This window comes from Crassostrea angulata, chromosome 7 (genome assembly GCF_025612915.1).
Source record: "Crassostrea angulata isolate pt1a10 chromosome 7, ASM2561291v2, whole genome shotgun sequence".
Classification (NCBI taxonomy): domain Eukaryota; kingdom Metazoa; phylum Mollusca; class Bivalvia; order Ostreida; family Ostreidae; genus Magallana; species Magallana angulata.
In genome coordinates, this window is record NC_069117.1 from 21,723,866 (window position 1) to 21,744,107 (window position 20,242).

A 20,242-nucleotide genomic window follows, 5' to 3' on the forward strand; every position below is an offset into this window, starting at 1 on the left:
AATGAGGTTATTGATCAATATTGCTAGTAATTTGAAAGATTTGTTTTGTTTGAACATACATTGTGAATTAAATTACTTGTGATTATGCAAAAGATGTACAAAAACCCTGTGTGTAAATATTGCACATCTTAACTTGAAGGAGAGCTAAAGTTGTCCCTGTAAGTATTCTTCATGATTCAGAAAATAAATTGTCTAACGAGTGTTTTGTAACTCATTTGAAGATGTTTTGAGTTGATAACCCTTGTCTTAAGCGTTAATAACGCTTTTTTGGGTTTCCTCATTACACAAAATACTTATTTAGTCACGAAAAATCTCAAAATATTTCAGACACAAGCCCAGTATTTCTCGTGTTTTGTTTGCCTGTTAATCTTTCTACAAGATTGTATTACGGAAGACTCTACTGAGCGAATAGCATTTTCTTTATAGTCTTTCTGCGTTTTGAAATTGAACGACTTATGTACATCTCTTATATAAAACAAATCGTATATTTTAATATGTGCATCAGGACATGTAATACTATAATATAGAACTTCATTATCTGATCATTAACAAACATACATTTATGTCTATTTTCTTTACATTACAACGTGATTTCAAACAATCTCTGACTGTGCTAGCACTATTGTTTATTCGACTTTATTTGGACTTGACAAGAACCTTGTGTTTCGTTTTTTCTCTTTTTGTTATTTGGCAGTTTTAAAATATTTTCCAAAATAAATCATTTTTTAAAAAGGTTAACCTAAAAGGAAGCCAACAGTACAGTTACTGACTACAGTAATTACGTGTACGATTCGAGCCCCCTCTCATCCGAGGGGCACTGTCTACTATCCTCCACCTATCACACTGAGTTATATTGACACATAATAATCCATGTGAAGAACTTTGATAGTTTGACAATCAAAAATAAAGTTTTAAGTTTTAGTGAAAACCATGAGTTTTTATATATAATGGGTCTAGACTCCACTTTAATAAATCATTATAAAAGAGAGTAAAAACGTATCCTTTTATGAAAAGTATTTCTAGGAAGGAGTTTAGGCCCATTCATACCAAAAATGTACAGCATAGCACAGTTAATGGTGAAGATTTATATTAGCATAAAACGTCGTGTGGTGTAATTTGGAAACCTATACCTCTTGTGTTTACAGAATGAAAGCACGTTATTGATTTGCATCGTTAAATTTATAATATATACACTGTATATAAGCCAAAAATTAATATCTCAGCAACGTTTGATCAAGATCTTTTTTATTGTTCAAAGATTAGTGAGAGATATCGCCTTGTACGCCCTTGACCTTTTAAAGCTTTCCCATAAGTGTGGAGTGTTTGCTAAACAGATAAAAAAAAATCCTTTTTGTTATATCATTTTTGTAAACACATCGTGTGCTAAGTTTCGTCGTGTAGAATGACTAAGTATGTGTGAAACTGTCATTTATTATTTAAAATGAAATAAAATAAGCAAAGTATATATAATCAACATTAATGAGGATATAAAATAAAAATACATGTACAAACTGATGTATATGAACCACAGAAGATGGTAAGCGTTATGTCCCCTAATCAAAATACAATAATAAAAAAACCCTGTATTTTCTAATAAACTATGCATCAAGGTAGATGGTGAGAGAATAAAAATTAACACCTATCGAGTCATTACTGCAAGAAGCACGCAAACATACGCCCTCTACTTACAGAAAATCATATAAATCTCCCTCTCACTGCTTCGCTTAAACATCAAAAGAAAGATAACTCTAACAAGATTCACAGTTTGCCAAAAATTATAACATTTCATTAAAAAAAAATATGCATGCCGTTGCATCCAATGAAAATGACTTCGATCCGAAATCAATAAACAAATGAGAATTCTTTAATTTGTTTTGTGAAAAAAAAGTTGAGACATGTTTTTGCTAACATAAAATGAACAGTAAAGCATTACCATTTCGTAAACAATATAACTCATGAGAAACCAGATAAACTGTTTTATACTGTTTTCACAAAGAAAGGATCACTTGTTTATAACAAAATAGTTGACCTACAGTATACGACCGGTATTGGTTTCTGTCTTTACAAAAAGCAAATCGAGTTCCGTTCCACTTCTTGATTAAAGGCCACACACACTTAAGTTCTAGGTTCATTATGTATAGTGATTGAAAAGAAGTTTTCTTAGAGAAATCTTACAATATCCTTTCCCTCATACCATTAAGTAAATCTATGATTTCATTTTGATTGACATCTGAGGAAAGTTTTCTGAGATTTCTTAAATTCAGATAAATGTACAATTTCATTTGAAACTTTTACATTTTACAAGTGAAGAGTTCACGGCGTTCTGACGGCAATCAATGCCTTTCTACGGAGCTTTCACCTCGAGTCGAGTAACTGCGTTTCCACCGAGCTCTACATGGCGATGGACTGCGCTCTCGTCGAGTATTCACCGATCGCTCATGACAGTTCATTGGGATCGCTATGTAAACGCAGCAAAATGAAAAGCAACACCTTCAAACGCTGAAAATAAGCAGGGAGTGCGGTAACGACGCAGTAACATCTCAAAGGACTACGAAAAATCTCTTTGCAAGCGGAATCGAGTTATTACATCTAAACTGCGATTAAGTGCGTTCCTTAGGCGAGCCGACAGAGCTCTCGCAGCGCTGTTGGAGACCTTACGGCGCTATCACGGCGACTCCACTTCGTTTCTACTGCGTTTTTATCAGAACGTGGAGCCACACCGCGTACTTTGTGCATGCTCAAAGTGCGCGCCGTCTCATGGCGTTTTACAATGTTTTAGCGGTCCCACTGCTTCAAATAGAGATACAGTTGCGATTGAGTCTCTATTGCGTTAACTTTGGCGATTTACATTATTTAAGGATACAGAAGGATCGTCCTGAGGACGCTGTGCCGATGTAACAGGGGTTTAAATGTTTCACAAATAAACGCGCAAAAAGTGTAAAATCAACATATTCTCGTAGACAAGTAATATAGAAAAAACCAAAGGTATTCTAAATTTGGATTTAGTACACCCCAGTGTGATAGTGCTGTGCTGACCAATTAGAATTTGGTTTAATGTTTATTAATGAGTCAGTCTTATTATTTCAATGTTTCATATAACGTTGCAGGACAAAACATGCAGTTTAAGCATTTACAAAGTTTTAATACCGTAGAATTACCGGTATATGCAGCGCTTCAGGACTTAAACTGTTTTGCTGATGTAGCTGTGTTTTGTGAGTTGGGAGTTTCTAGTATAAGGAGTTAACTTTTCAAGAGGAAAGTAATAAAATCAAAATACAACATGTATATCCATATAAGTTTTTTCAATATGCTGTGGATGTTAAAATAATGAAATTAAGTAGTGCAGCTCATAGAAACTTGACAAAATAGCACTACTGTATACAGCGTTAATTTTGCCCCGTGTTACACGTATATTTTCGCCCTTCTACATTTTTTTAAAAAATGACTTCACCCCGCCTTGAATTCGCCCAGATTCAATTATGTTAAAAGAGATATTTTGTGAGACTTCGGAATGCGGCCAGTCTAAATTTCACCCGCTGACAATGAGGGCGAAAGTAGCGAGAATAAAATTGGGGCGAATATTTTCATGTATACAGTTAATGCTTTGTCGAAGGTTATGATTTATGCCCCTGTATATAAGTGATGCTTGTTAAGAATAGCTTTCAATGTCAAACTTTTTAACCAAACATATTGGATATTACAATCGCCAACGGAAAGATAGTGACAAAAATGGACTGTCTATTTATAGAAATATGACATATTCAAATATTTTTCAACATTATTTGAATTGTTTATTATTCTTAACAAAAGCTTACAAATGCAAACTTTATCCCATTGACAAATATAAGCTATACAAACAAAAAGGGCATAATGTACAAGGGAACTTTGATACAAGTAAAAAACTTGATTTACTTTCTGTATTTAAATATAGAGAAAGGATATTGCTATTCTCCGAAACAGTTTCAACCTTATATGCATTATCCTGCTTCCATTTTAATTTCCAGCATTCATCTACATGTTTTTCAAATAATTATATGACAATGTAAACCTCTGATGTCATTTGTAAACGTTTGTCCTAGACACACTAAGCTATCTCCATCAGCATCGATAAACCTTTTGGTCTCCATCATCCGGTGCTCCTAGATGTCCATTGACGTTAAAGTTTTTGACTCATTTTTCAAGCGTTGGTCGTCCATATTCGGTGATAAAATGGTAAATAGGGTATTGTGAGGTCATTTGAAAAAGTGTGCATTTTTATGCGCTTAAACGGTACATTTGATTAATAAGGACAAATGCGTACAAAGTATAAAGCAAAGAAATGACATGGCCTGTGAAGCATAATAAGTAAGCTGTATATGTTTTATGGTGCATTTAAATAAAACAAATTTTTATACATATTTATTAGAAACTGCGTTTAAATCTGGAAAATGTCGCTGGTATCATGCAAAAAGTCTGCTATTAATCGAACTTGTCCACGAACTTCCAACAACACTCGTATATATGTGCTGATCTTTTAAACCCTCACTGTTAAGCCTACTTGACTTTGAGATCATTTGCAGCAGTCAGTTATTTAGGCTAGATAGTATTATCTTTACCAAAAAATATACTTTCAAATCCTGAAATATTAATCTTCACCAAAAACTTCATCAATGATATCAGGATGTTCTTTCATTAAAACTTGTAATTTAATGACGTAATAGTTCCTTTTCAGTCGTAAGACATCACCCTCTAGTCGGAGTTTCTGGACTTCTTCATGAAGCTTGTCTTGTTGTAAGAGGAATGTGTTCATTTCAGTTTCACGTAAAGTGTTTGTCTTTCCTTTCCATGATGACATGCTGCGATCTGAAAACGAATTTTTATTTTATGGCAAAAATCACTTTAGACTTCATATTTTTTGATTCTCAAAATCACATCATACTTTGCTTTTGTGACTTGTTACTATGGTGAGTTAAGTGTTTTAATTGTTTATATTCATTTACACAAATATCGATATAAAGTAAGAAAATAAGCACGGCGTTTGAAATAAGTATTGAAAATAGAGACATATAGTAGAAACTCTAACCAAGCTTATCTCAAGGTCATGTATTTTTAAAAAAAAATATATTTTTTGTCTAATGCATAATACAATGGGTATGATATTCAAAACATCATACCTCCATCAGAGTCAGAATCTCGTGATGATATTGTGATCCCCGGGTCTGTCTTGGTAGCTGCCACTATAGGACCTGTTGAGGAATGGTTTGAATAGAAATAGCATTTTCTTGACAGAATCAAAACAAAACAATAGTAAGAAAATGTAAATTTATTTCTACATAGTGCCCAAAAAACTTTCATATGTGGTTTTCTTCAGTGTAATTGTAAAGCTAACTCGTTTCAGGTCCCTGAATACTATTTATACTTTTATGATATCGATAGAATTAATGGCAATTCTATTTCAATCTCGTGCTGTACGAGTTTTAAATTCTAGCTTTACAAATATGTAATCAATGATGAAGTATCATTCATTTATTTTAAAGTGTTTAAAAACAGAGTTTTTTTTCTGAACAGTTCTTAACATCGTCGCAAAAACGTCAAAATATGGTTGACTCTCTCGCGAGAAGAGTATATCGTTTAGTATGCAAATATGCATGTTAATTACATTCGCGACTTCAGTTACACTCACTAATGTATCTAACGATGACTTTTTTCAATTGACAGAACTGAAGCTCAAAGTATCTGCTGAAAAGTGATTAAAAAATCTGATTTTATTATATAATATCACACTTTATCATCAACAGGTCTCTTTACAGTACTTAAAACAAAGATTACCTTGAATATTAAATTCCTTGCTTATCTTTCCCAATTCATTTTTTAATTCCAGTATGTATTTTCCAAACTTGTTTGTATCTGAAAGAATCAACACGAGCTTTGTACTTTCTTTGTGGGTCTGTATTTGTTTTGTTTGAACCTCCAGAGATGTATTTTGGTTCCAGGGAACAAACGACCATTGCACTTCCGCTGTTGGATTGGCCATGAAGGTTACCGTCAAATGAAGTAGATGGCCGACTTTGAATTCTTTGTGAGCCACATTGGAATGTCTTACTACAATAGGTGAACCTAAAAAAATTCAATGTAATTATAAATTTATGTGATCTATCATCTAGATATTAAGATTAACGTAAATTGTATCATATATTTTATGCACTTGTGTATAACAAAATTTTATCAACGAGAATCTTACATTTTATATTCGGCATGAAATTAAACCTATCAAATCCAGCATTATTTACGGCTTCTACTCTGTAGTATCCCCGATCCAGACAGGACTCAATTGATACATTAAATGAAAGCTCTCCAGTCACGTTTGGTAGGAATGTCAAGGTTTTTGTTTCGTGGAATATCGTCACATTGGACGAAGGAAAACTGTCAACACTAAAGGTCAAATCCAACAGGGATGGCGCAGTGATTGTTGTTTGATTATTTGTAGATGTTATCATTGGCTTACCTAAAAAATTCAAAGCATTTCAGTCGAAAAAGATTAAAATAACTGTAAAGATATTTTACACTTAAAGCTATAAAGACATACATATTAGTATCTATAAGTATTTACTTATAAATTAAAAAAATAATATTTGATGATATATATTATGATACATGGAGACATTGTCCCTACTGTATCATAAAGATGAAGTCGGTTAATTATCCTATTAAAATATCAAAACTTAAATATCATAATTACATTTTACATTTGCGATAAAAGTAAATCTATCTGATCCAGCATCATTCACAGCCTCTACTACGTATATCCCCCGATCCAGACAAGACTCTATTGATACATTAAATGAAAGCTGTCCAGTCACGTTTGGTATGAATGTCAAGGTTTTTGTTTCGTGGAATATCGTCACATTGGACGAAGGAAAACTGTCAACACTGAAGGTCAAATCCAACAGGGATGGCGCAGTCATTGTTGTTGGATTTTTTGTAGATGTTATCATTGGCTTATCTGAAAAATTCAAAGCATTTTAGTCGAAAATTATTCAAGATATTTTACATATTAAACCTATATTTACATAATGTACATATTAGTATCTATAATTATTTACTAAATATTTTGAAAGAGCCCAAAAGGTCTGAAGAAAAAAATTCAGGAAGTCAACGCTTTTTTCATTTCATCATTTATTTAACAAGGAATGTTAAAGTATTGATAAATTATAAAAATTGAATATATTGTCCAGACTTCGTTTACTAAACAGTATCACTACATTTCGTAAATAAATCAATAATGCTTACTCCCCAATTTTCATCTATTCATCTCTATTATTTCACACGAATAAAATGTCTGCAAAATTGCAGAAGTAATCGCAAACGTTAGCCAGCCTGGATGGATTTTTCTTATTAGACCGATCCCGTTATGCTACCTGGTTACGGCGGCAGATCACGCCCCATTTTGTCATTTTGGTTGAACCCGTACATATGTACATCTATAATAATATGATTTTGATTATACAATTTTACGATCCGGACTGAAGGAAATGTAAAAATGTATGTTTTTCTAGTCAAAGACTTGCACCGACGGTTTTACTGGATTTTTATCCCTAGTCTATTCTATTGATTGTATATACCTTCATTGTAATCATTTATTCTAATGTGCCTTCAATATATGACCATTGATATTCCTGTTACCCACGAGTTACTTTTATGATTTCATACGAGGGGTCAAACAAACATAAAAAAAAAATCATTGTTAGTGTTTATATTCTTTCTTCTAACCGGTTATCTTACGTCCATCGTCTGTAAACGTTGTTTATTATGCGTGTAAAACTATTTTAATTTATTATAATTAATTTAAATCAGTTTCAATCGAATGTATCTATTGAAACATACTTTAGTATGTGTATTATTGCGAAGTAAAATCTCTGAACAAAATACTAAAGAAAGTACTTAGTGGATTAAAACAAATGTAACACAAATATAGTAAATAGACACTAATTTAACAAAAGATAAAAAAAAAGCGATACTGTATCACACATACATTTTATCTTGATATTTTGGATATTCGATGAATTCCTGTAGGCATCCATTAAAGAATTCTTAGCCGCACAAGTGTATCGACCAGACATGTTTCTGTGTACCACTTCATGTATGTATTCTTTATTCAACAACTCTTCGTTTTGGTAAAACAGATATGTGCACCTCGGTTGACAGTCAGCAATACACGTAATCGTTAACCTATCTTGTCCTTCTACCAAGTGTTTAAGAGAACTCCTGTACTGTATTCTCACATATTTTGGATCATCTATTCAAAAAGGAAAATATTTCAATGTACAATAATGAACTCAAATTAATATAGACAATAGCATTATCTCTGATTAGGTCAAAATGTTTAGAAAATGCTAGCACTATACTGCTGTAATATCATTACTTACACTGTGCAGTCATAGTGTAGTATCCAGACTTTGTTCCAAAATAGTCAGTAACTTGACATTGGTATCTCCCACTGTCTTCTTTAGACAGTCTATGAAACTCCAGAACTTTTGTTCTCTGATTCATTGATCTCCAATTATGATACCAACTGTAAGATCGACATCCATGGTAACAGCTTGCGGAACAAGTCAGTGTAAAGCTTCTATTTTCTATCGCAGGTAAAGACGGTATAATTGTTACATTGTCTGGCCCATCTACAAATATAGTTATGATTTATTTGATATAAAAAATAACATGTTTTTACATTAAATCGACAATACTTATAAAATATGTGCTAGTTTGTTTACGTCGAACAAATAATTATTTGAGCATGTTTTAATTGTTTTAATTATTTTTTTTTTATTAATTTTATTCTATTTTAATTATGTTTTAATTATTAGAATGATAGGAAAGGAATGAATGAGCTTATGAATATGTCGTCAAGTTATTCTGAATCAACAGAAATATCCAAAAATCTTTGAGAAATATATACTGTATGTATACGGGGATATAGTAGCCCTTTCGCCCTCGTTGTTAGCGGGCAAATTCAAGACTGATCAAATTCAAATGAATTTTCAAACTTTTTTTAATTTTAAAGAGGATCTACTTCTTACTGTGCCTGAGCGAATCCAAGACGGGACGAAAACATTCGCCAGTGTACAAGAGCAAAAATACCTGTAAAACCAGAGATTTTTAGACAAAGCGGTTATTCCTACCTTTAACTTTGACAGTAATTCAATAACATTAGATGCATGACATCGAAATATGGAAGAACTGCGGTAGTTGTAAGATCTTGTGGTAAATAAGCTGTTTCCTTTTGTGTGTCGGTATGGATATCCTTCTCTGTACCACCTGTAGGAACACTCTGGTAGACAGTCCGCCTCACAGGTGATGTCGTGTAAAGGTTTTCCCCGTACCTTTGTGTAGAATGTGTCGTCACCTGGGGTAATTGTGACGTCTCCTGGAGGGTCTGAAAGAAGTCAAAATGCTTATTTGGTATAAGAAAGATGACACAATAATACTAGTACTTGGTTACGTCAAATCTTTTATATTAAAAATTCATCAATGGTTTATCAAGAAATTGTGTAAGGTGCCAAAATATTTTTATACTACTGTGCAGATGGTATTTACTATAAGGCCGATATTCAAACGAATTGTTTATTTCTGACCACTCGACTATTTGATAAAATTGCCGTGTCAACTTTTTAATAGATGTTAAAATTTTCGCATATGGAATGCGTAGTTAAAAACCTGCGAATGTATCCGAAATGGTGTTTTTATCGTTGTTAAGTCTGTAAAAATCAAGAGGTATTCGAGTGAAAGTTTACGAGACTTGTGCAGAGTGCAGTTCTTGTGTTCCAACCAGAAGTATCAGCGTATAATATTCTCAAAAATACGTAAAAAGTGATAGTTTTTCATGTCTGATTTATCTTCTAGTTATTTGTACTGTGTTGATAGTCTGGGCAGAGTTTTCGTTCCTAATCATCCACTCTACACGTGATTAGAAAAGATACACATTGTGTTGCTAGCTTTGTTTAATGCTTTTGATGTGTAATACCATGCTTTTTGAAAAATAGCTGACGTTTTTGCTGGCCTTTTGAACGATTTTTATAAATTAAATTAAATCAAAGAGCGCGTTCCTGTACTGGTGTGTGCTAACATGTCTGGTACTGAAAAGCTGCCGCTTCTCGTAATCGGGTAGTCTAAGAAGTCGCGATGCTTCAAAGCATCAAAACAATGCCAACAGCTGCATAAGAAGCCAACAAAAAAGCATGGACCACGTCTGACCTCCTCACCGTATGGTTGAAGCAGCTTGACCGTCGCTTCCAGAGACACAAAAGGAAAGTCGCCATCATCGTCGACAACTGCCCCGCCCACCGCAAGATGAAAGACCCGAAAGCCATCGCCTTGTTTTTCCTGTCGCCGAATTCCACAAGCAAGACACAGCCTATGGATCAGGGCATCATCCAGAATTTGAAAGTCCACTACGTATCCGAAAGCTCGTCATCGTGTAGCAACTGAAGTCCATCGAAAGGAATACAGAGCTACAGATTACAGTCCTCGACTGTTATACCAGGCCTGGGACAGAGTCACAGAGAAGACCACTAATGACCGTGTAGATTCCCCTGACAGCGATGAAGATGAGTAAGAAGATGACCTCCCCCTAGCCGCCCTCCGCCTTCGTTTGCCGTTTGAGGACTACGCGCAGATCGAGACAGTCATAACAACAGAAGCAGTCACAGATAAAGACATCGTGGACAACATCATTGTGGTGAGAATTTAAAGAAATAGAAGACGAAGAAAAGAAGAAATGGAACCACGGAGCCGCCAAAGAAGAAGCCCAATCTACAAAAAGTTGATGCCTCCCTCGAAGATATACAAGACTGAATCGAGATGACAGAAGGCACAGAGGATCTCCTTCCCAGCTATCAGAAGATACATCGATGAGTGACTTCAGCACAGGACTGTCCGTGCATCTGTTTTAGTACAGAGTACCCTCACCGCGCTCCTCAGTGACTGTGCTAATGATCGCGATGCGAATTAAAGACTGTGATATTGTTTTGCCATGATGTCATCATGTGTGTTATGTGAGAATTTGATTTGACAATAGTGTGAAAGTGTTTTATTTTTATTCTGTAAAGTTGCATTCATGTATAATGCTTGTATGTTTGATCAAATACTATTTAAAGTAACTAGACTTTGACCCGTGCGTGCACGGGATGACATTGCATATCGGACATTTACGAAATAGGTACATCGACACACCTTATTATTGACGTTTACATAACAAAGCTATGAGCCTACAATAATGCTATTAATTTCACTACACTTTCCTTAGTTTGAATAACCTAACTGTGTCTCGGGAAAGGTCCTCCCTTATACCCGTAAAGTAGCAGAAAAATGCAGAATCGCTCCGGAACGATTTTGGAGAAAGTTAATGAATGATGTTGCCTTGAAAATAAAAGTCAAATGCATCACAACAAACCTTTTTGAGACTGCAATTCCAAATACCTTTCAACTAAAAATTTTAATCCATAGAATGGAAGAATTCAACACCTTTTCACCAACGTACACGTATATTCTTTTTAAAACTGGGTCTGTAGGACATTATTCATTGTTGTGATAAAACATATTCCTTCTTCACTCTCCTAACAAATATAATGTAACTTTTTTGCATGTAATCAAATATTTTTTGTCATCACGAAGATGTAAGAAAGTACTTAGTTGAAATGTATATTTGATATTTTATACTTTCTCTCATAAGAAATCATTAATTTATATGAACAGAATATATAGCAAAAGTCCAACTATTTGTATTATCATTTCTGAGTTTATTCATGCAGACTAAAAATTCGAGATTATTATTTATAATAGTAGTATAGATTGTAACGTTTCATATAAATTTTTATTTACGTGTATATGTTCAATGTCTATAAGTAAAACATCGTTTCAATGTTCCGTTTTTTTTTTATTTCCGTACTGATTCTCATCTTTAGGTGCGTATAGGAATTCCTGTGTTAACATGTCCGAACAAAACGCCAATGGAGCCGATAAATTCGAGTTCGGATATTTCGAACACCTGGATGTCCCGAAGTTTTTTCGTAGTCCCCCGAACTTCGAGATATCGATATTTAAATGTCATTAAAAAAAGTCTGTTGCAATAAGTGGGATGGGGTGGGGGGGGGGGGGGGGGTCCCCCTGGCCTCCCCGGATGCTACGTATCTGCTAGTATATTAGTTAAATCTACAAACACACTAACGTGCATGTAAATGTTCTACTGTCTATCTATAAAGCACGCCGTTTTCTTTAAACAGGCATGGCTAGCTTATTTATTGTATGCGTAAACCTTTCATAGGAAATGAAGTTTTATACAGTTTATCTTTTTTTAAATGTTTGCAGTAAATGCGTCTTTTAATAACTGATGAGTATTTCAACATAGGCAAGATTTAATGACAATCAAATGGCTATGTTCAAGAATGAATGATACTGAAATGGTATTACTTTAGCTTCCGGAAGAAGTCAAGAAATGTAATCAAACCTGAAATCATTTTGATTCATTTATGAAATCACATCAAGAAACGTGTACGATTAACTGAATGTATAAAACTTATTTTGACCACTGGGTTTTCTCCCTTAAAATATGAACATAAAGAGTGTATTCTGTTTTATTTCTGCGATGACGTGTTCGTTTTGCTTATAAATAATTTTAAATGGATTTTTATGGATTTGGAGCCCCCCCCCCCCCCCAAAAAAAAGGGGGGGAATCGCAGTATCGGGTTGATCGACAAAAAGGATGTTAATGTATCAGCCAAAAAAATGAATGATTTTCTTTTGTCACAGCCATATCCTACCGGTATCAAATTTTATTTGTTGGCATAAATTACACGGAGACAGCTTAAAATCACTAAACGTCTAAATTTCATATTTGATCACAAGTAACCCGAATTCCGTACTATTTGAATACAAATATTTTGAGTTTCATTTGCCGCGCATATTAATCCCCCTTTCTTAAAAACTAGTAAAATATATAAAATCACAAATAACTTACACTGAATGGTGAGGTGTACTTGGGCAGATTTTACTTTTCCTTCCACTCCGCTGGCTTCACATTGATATACTCCAGACATCCTCCGGTCTCGTGTAATTTTAATGACTGGATTACCTCTAGATTCTAGTTGTCCATCTTTATACCAAGCTACTTCACACGGAGGGTTACAGCCTGACGAGCAGATCAGAGGAATTGTCATGGAAGTGTCCTCTTTTTCAATTATGTCACCAGAGATGGTCTGATAATTTCTCAAAACACTTGCAGCTTTTGGCCCATCTTCAAGTGAAAAGAGTTCGGATATATTAGTAATGTCTATGTAAACTCGGGGACGTTAACCCTTTTAAGTTCATTCATATTAAACGCTTTACATTAAATATACACATAATATGTATCATTTAATTTGCAAACGGTATAGCTTATATTTGTAACAAGGACTTGAATGGTATAATTCGTTTTTTTACCCCCCCCCCCCCCCCCCCCCCCCCCCCCACAATCCTACAATCTTCATTGCAGAGAAGGAAATGTTACGTCTTATTGTTATAAGAACGTTAACTTCTTGGGAGTCTGATCTCAGACCCTGCAACCCTGCGTGTCTGTAATACATTTTAACAAGACCTTGGACTTTCAGTAGGAAGTAGCTACACATGTATATATTTATTGCGTCAAACAAGGTAAACATGACGCGGTTTCAAGCGAAATATGGACCGATTGCGTAGTCTTAGCTCTAAAGGTAGACAAATCTTGTTGATTTCAGAGAGCCATGGCCGAGTGGCTCACAATGAAATAGACAGGCCTACGTTACATTGCTGTTTAACACAAGTTAACTACAAGTTTTTATAGCATGTGTACTAATAATAGCATTTTGTGGCTGAGAAACCCTTTTGTTCTATACCTTTGCATATTGTTTTTCTAGTCAGCTGTTTGTGGGTCCTCCCGCCACTTTTGAAATAGATAATAATGTTTCTCTGTTTTGCGTTATTTTCCAATAAATGACAATGTGTTTACAACTTACAAAACTTTACTGTCTGAAGCAATTATGGAAACACACAAGCTTCAATGTTACCTTGGACGGTTAAAAAAAGGTTTCGACATAGACTTACAATACTTATTGGCTTCCACAGCCAAACAGAAAGACCTCAAGCAAATCACTAGGGTGATTCCAACGAGACTCGCTGTCCCCATGTTATCAATCTCCAGTCGTTTTACAATGTGATGAATACTTGAAAAGAGTTTCGCCCCAATAACAAACCGCTGGCCTGTCGAAAAACGATACTGCTCGGGCAATTTACAAAGGAAAAAATTGTAATTTAAAAAAGGTGTTGCACTTAAGATTAAATCATTATACAAACAAACTGAGTAGATTGTCACTTACATTTTTTAGATAACTGATAGGTTGGATCCGGTTTTTTAAGCAGTTTGTACATGCAACTGCTTTTCCAGAGATAACAAAGGGGAGGGGGGTAGAGTATCACTATGGAAGTCTCGCTAAATGACAACGGTACTTATCTCCTGCTTAAGTGATCCAAAAATGTGTTTGGTGTAGTATTTAGTAAACCAAAAGTTGATACCAACTGTTCAAAAAGTAATCTCTCTCAACTAATATGGTAAAAAAAAGTCCACAGAAATGAGCAAATTGGTCATTGTAACGATGATTCCACCCAGTTCATCTGGATCAGGCAATAGGAAGCTCTAAGTTCAAACTAATTTTAAAAGGTGTGATATCAATCAAATACTCAATCGCTGTATCGGTTAACGCGGCTCTATACTCAAAGACACAGCAGCAACAAATCTGTCTTCAATACTTTTGCAACCACATAGTCTATTTGCATAACCCAGGCACGTAGTATCGGGGGGGGGGGGGGGGCGGGGATGGGGGGCAACAAAGATTTTCCTTAAATTTACATACAAAATTAACGTGGAGTTCGCCCCCCCCCCCCCTTTTCTGTGACCCTGTAAAAATTGAATTGAAAATAACAGTGAAATTGAAGATTGAATTGAAAAACTGAAAAGTATATACTTTTGGATTTTTGGATGAGTCCCCCCCCCCCCCCCCCCCACACAGATTTGATCATGCCCGACCGTATTTGATTACCTTATAATATTAAGAGAATGACTTCTTAATTAACACATGTACTTATATTAATGTAAATTATAGCAGTTATAGGATTAAATGGTGCAAAAATATTAATTTTCATGAGATAAGCTGCAATTCAAAGTCAATCGTCATTTGTAATACTAAAAAATTAAATCTTCTTGTTGAGCATTTGCTTAAATCATGTATAACAATCAATTTTAGGTCTAAATGTAAAAAGAGGCCCATGGGCCACATCACTCACCTGAGCAACGATAGACGTAGTTTAGTCAGCTTTATGGAGTCATATACAAAATATCTGAACAATGTCTCATAATACATCCTGTATTTCAAAAAATTACCCTGCATATTCTTATTTTTATCATTGAGCCCTTTGTAACAGGATGATTTTACAGTCATATGCATATCACATATTAAGCGTTTCAGTTCTTGAGAAGATGATCAGACTTAACAACTGTTTATATATGGATTATTAACCTGCGCCTACATCAAACTTTGAACACCTTGTGATGCCCAAGAATTATATCCCGCGGGGCCAGAGGCTAAACGATTTTTAAAAATCAACAATATGTCAAAATGCTTGCAAATAAGTAGAACAATTTATAATAATATTTAAGTTTTTGTGAATAATTTAAATGATTTCCTCTGTAAAATTGCCCCCCCCCCCCCCAAAGTTGCCCAACCCTACTCCTGAAGATTATGATTTTGACAAATTTCAATCTACACTATCTGAGCTGACTAAAGTTAAAGCTTTTCTAGACAAATTGTTTTTAGAAGATGATTTTTAAATATTATTCCTTACATGTTCCTATGTAAAAATTTGACCCCCTCCCCCCCCCCTTATGACCCCACCCTACCCCCTGGGATCATGATTTGAACAGCTTTGAATCTTCCCTGAGGATGTTTCCACACAAGTTGCAGCTTCCTGTCCAATTAGTTTCTGAGAAGATTTTTAAAGTTTTGCCTTATATTTTGCTATGTAAAAATTGCCCCCCCCCCCCCCCAATTGTGGCCCTACCCTATCCCCTGAGATCATGATTTGAACAAACTTGAATGTACTCTACCTGAGGGTGCTTCAACATGGGTAACAGCTTTTCTGGTCTACAATTTATGAGAATAAGATCTATAGAGGTTTTTCTTTATACATGTATATTCTTGTGTGAAATTAGATCAACTCCCCCCCCCCACCCCCGCCCACTGTGGCCCCAACCTACTCCCTGGGATCATAAATTGAACAAACTTGAATCATTCCTACCTAAGGATGCTTCCACACAAGTTACAGCTTTTCTGACTGATCGGTTTCAGAGAAGAAGATTTTTAAAGATTTACTCTATGTATTCCTAAGTAAAAATTCGACCCCTCATCGTGGCCCCATCCTTCCCCTGGGGATCATGATTTGAACAAACTTGAATCTGAACTAAGTAACAATTCTTCTACACAAGTAATATCTTTTCTGGCTGATCAGTTTCAGGGGAAAAGATTTTTAAGGATTAACTCTATATTTTCCTAGGTAAAAGTTCGACCCCACATAGTGGCCGCACCCTACCCCTGGGGATCATGATTTGAACAAACTTGAATCTACACTACCAGAGGATGCTTGAACAGAAGTTTCAGATTTTCTGGCCAGATGATTTTTGAGAAGAAGATTTTTTAAATATACAAACAAACTTTCAATGATTGTTAATTATCTCCCCTTAAAAGAGGGCATGGCACTTCATTCTAAAAACTTGAATTCCCTTTACCTAAGGATGCTTTGTGCCAAGTTTGGTTAAAATCGGCTCAATAAGTTGAAAATGTAAAAAGTTTACAGACAGACAGACAGAAGGGCAGACGGACGGCCGCCGGACGTGATCAGAAATGCTCAGGTGAGCTAAAAACATAGGTAATCACTGATTACAAAGCTCACGGAGACAATTAAGGCATGACCTTCATAAGACCATCTTGATCATTATACATGAAATCATAGTTGCTGATCTCTTATATCAAAATAATGTAATATCATAAAATACAAAATTATATGATACAATATCAAATGATATATCATATATGATACAAGATCTTTTTAAAAAAATGTATCTTATCATGATACATTATCATTTCATGTGTGAACATATTGTATCATATGATACACTATCATTACTTAATACAATATCATATCAATAGGTAAAATAACATATAATATAATAGCATGATATGATATTGTATCATATTACATGATAAATGATACCATATCATATGGTATAATATCATAATATCATTTAATGTGATTCAATACAACAGAAAAAGAATCATGCTAATATATATCAACAACCACATCTATCAAGCAAGTTTGATTGACGTGGGACAAGTTTTCTTAGCATCCTTGATGAAGGAGATTAGGCCCTATATCTGGGGCTAGCCTTGTTTTTCAAAATCATAGTTAAATGTACCATGAAAGTTAGTCAGGACAATTTTTTTTCCAACAATCATACCTGTATTTAACCACTCAAAATCCACCTGCTCCAGCATCAAGACAATCAAGATCAAGCTCTGTATCCCAGGCTATCTCTATTTACACATACATAGTTTTAATATCAGTTTAAGTCTGACTAGGTATGAACAAAATTTACTTTATTATTCAACCAGCTCCAAGACCCTAACACAATTTCAGTTGATCTGAAATTTAAAATCTGCACATGCATCTAGATAATTAAGATCACTCTCGGTCCGTATCTGAAGCTACCTCTGTGATTCATTCACATATTTAAATCAACCACTGCAAGTTTTAATAAGTGCTATTATTTACACAAACATGTGACCAGCTCCAAAAACCTTAAAGGGGCATGGTCACGATTTTGGTCAAATTGTATTTTTTTGTTTTTATTATTTACAATGCTTTAGAAGTGCATTTCTAATGATCAAATGAAATTTGAGAGTCAGTCTTTAAGTTTTAAGCAAGCCCACAAATCTGTGTCATGTTAACAAGGCTCGTGCCCTGTTTTTGTTTACATATGTCCAATATACCAATAGAAACCTTTTTCAAGCTGATAAACAAAAGCTTTGTTTACATGGCAAAGAAATGTAAGCTCTGTAACTCGCTTTTAAGCATTGTAAACAGTAAAATCGGAAAAATAATTTTTGACCAAAATCGTGACCATGCCCCTTTAACCACCTCCAGCATCCAAAACTCAGCATTCAAGCCTGTTAAGTGCATAAGTATCATAAGACGCATCATTCGTGCAAGTTTGGTGAAGTTAGGACCAGTAATAACTGAGAAATGGTAGTATAAGGGCACCTGTTCCAAAAACTTTTACTAGCTCTAAAAACCTAACCTCATCCAGCATCCAAATCCTTTGGCTCAGATTTAGCATTCAAGGCCGTGGAGTGCATCAGTATAACAAGATGAACCATCTATACAAGTTTATTGAAGATAGGACAAGTAGTACATTTGTAACTTAGATATGGCTATCAAAGGGAACCTGCACCAAAAACTTTAACCTCCTCCAGCATCTGAAATTCATGGACCAGATTCAGCATCTAAGTATTTTAGGTCCATTAGAAGGTCCAGATGTACAGTACAGCTCACGAGTATCCCGACTAAAACACCGGCCACCGTGTTTAAAAGTCCTCGCTAAGCGTGGAAGTGTCGGTACCTTTGATCTATTGTTCTCTGTCACGGCCTCGAAACAAGAAAAAACACGGTGTGTCACGGTGCAACGCGATGCAACACGGACAGTTACACGGTGTAACACGCGGTATTTACCTGTGAAAAAAGAAGGATTTCAGAATAAAACTTAAAAAACCCCACATATTTATTTACGTAAGAAAATTACAGTTAAAGAAACAGAAAAAAAAAAAAAAAAATTAAGACACGCAATATTTAAGACCTAAGTGATAGTTTCAGTGGATTTCTGTTGAGATAAACAACAACAAAAAATCGCCGACATGTTTAAATGTCTGATGAATCAAAACAATTTTAATTTCTCCTCCTTTTTAAAATTAAATATACAATTTAATAAGTTGATGTTTCGGTCAATTTGTAATTGCAGTACCGGTAGTGATCGAATAGTTTGATCAAATTCAATAGCGCGTAGAATTGCAACGGTGATCTTTTCTCACTTATACTTACTTCAACGATGTCAAATATAAAGGGCTGTTAAAAACTTGTATTTTCTCAAAATTATATAATTATACAGCTTTATATTTAGTACATTTTCATTTTCCCCTTATTATACATATGTACATGTAGTACCAGTAGATATTCATGGCGCGTAGAATCAGTAAATCGATACTACTGTTGATAATTTCTTATTTCATCTTTATCAAGCCACTTTAATCTAGACATCATTATTACTGTTTGATTGTTTGATGATCGTCATAAGAGAGAGAGAGAGAGAGAGAGAGAGAGAGAGAGAGAGAGAGAGAGAGAGAGAGAGAGAGGGGGGAGAGAAAGAGAGAGAGATAGACTTAATTTAAGTACATTTTACTTGTAATTCATTTTAAAAAGATAATTTTATAGTTTCCATTTATAATGAACCCGTTTTCTACAAAATTTCACACTGTGATAGAATTTCACAACGATTTCAACACAATGACTAAAAATTTCTTCAGTAGACAATGTAATCAGATTGATCACAACGGTTAAAATTTCGACGCTATTTCACATCACACATATTAGATTGAAAATAAATTTAAAAAGAGCTGTGTTTGTGCTAAATACTAGCAAAATGTTATCTCATTTATCTATTATATTAACCAGTTTTTTGGGGGGTACATTAATGTACCCGGTAAATGATATTTTTATTGCAAATTATTACTTTATGAAAATCCCGCTATATAGAGTCGCTGAATTGCTCCATACGGATCCACGCGCCGATTGTCTTACATATATAGTTGTTTGTGTACATATCTACAAACAGTTCTTTTGTTTTTAGGAGATTAAGAAAAGCCATAAAACTAACAAAGTAGAAGTAAGATATTTTCAGACTATACACACGACACTTTGTAACCTAACAGGTGCCCGTGGAAAGGTGTGAATAACGGTATCTCGTGTACATCTGTTATACAGAGTTGGTTGTTAAAGCTGACATGAACTCATAAAAGCGTCTGGTCGCCATATTAGTTTTGATCGCTCCTCTACTACCACTGGGGTATATATACCGGACGAGAAAGTTACGGTC

The 20,242-nt window shown here is 34.7% G+C and overlaps 1 pseudogene; it reads right to left on the reverse strand.

Moving 5' to 3' along the window:
- Positions 1 to 1,413: 1,413 nt before the first annotated feature.
- LOC128191164 (hemicentin-2-like) lies at positions 1,414 to 14,267 on the reverse strand (annotated as a pseudogene).
- Between the last annotated feature and the right edge of the window lie 5,975 nt (positions 14,268 to 20,242).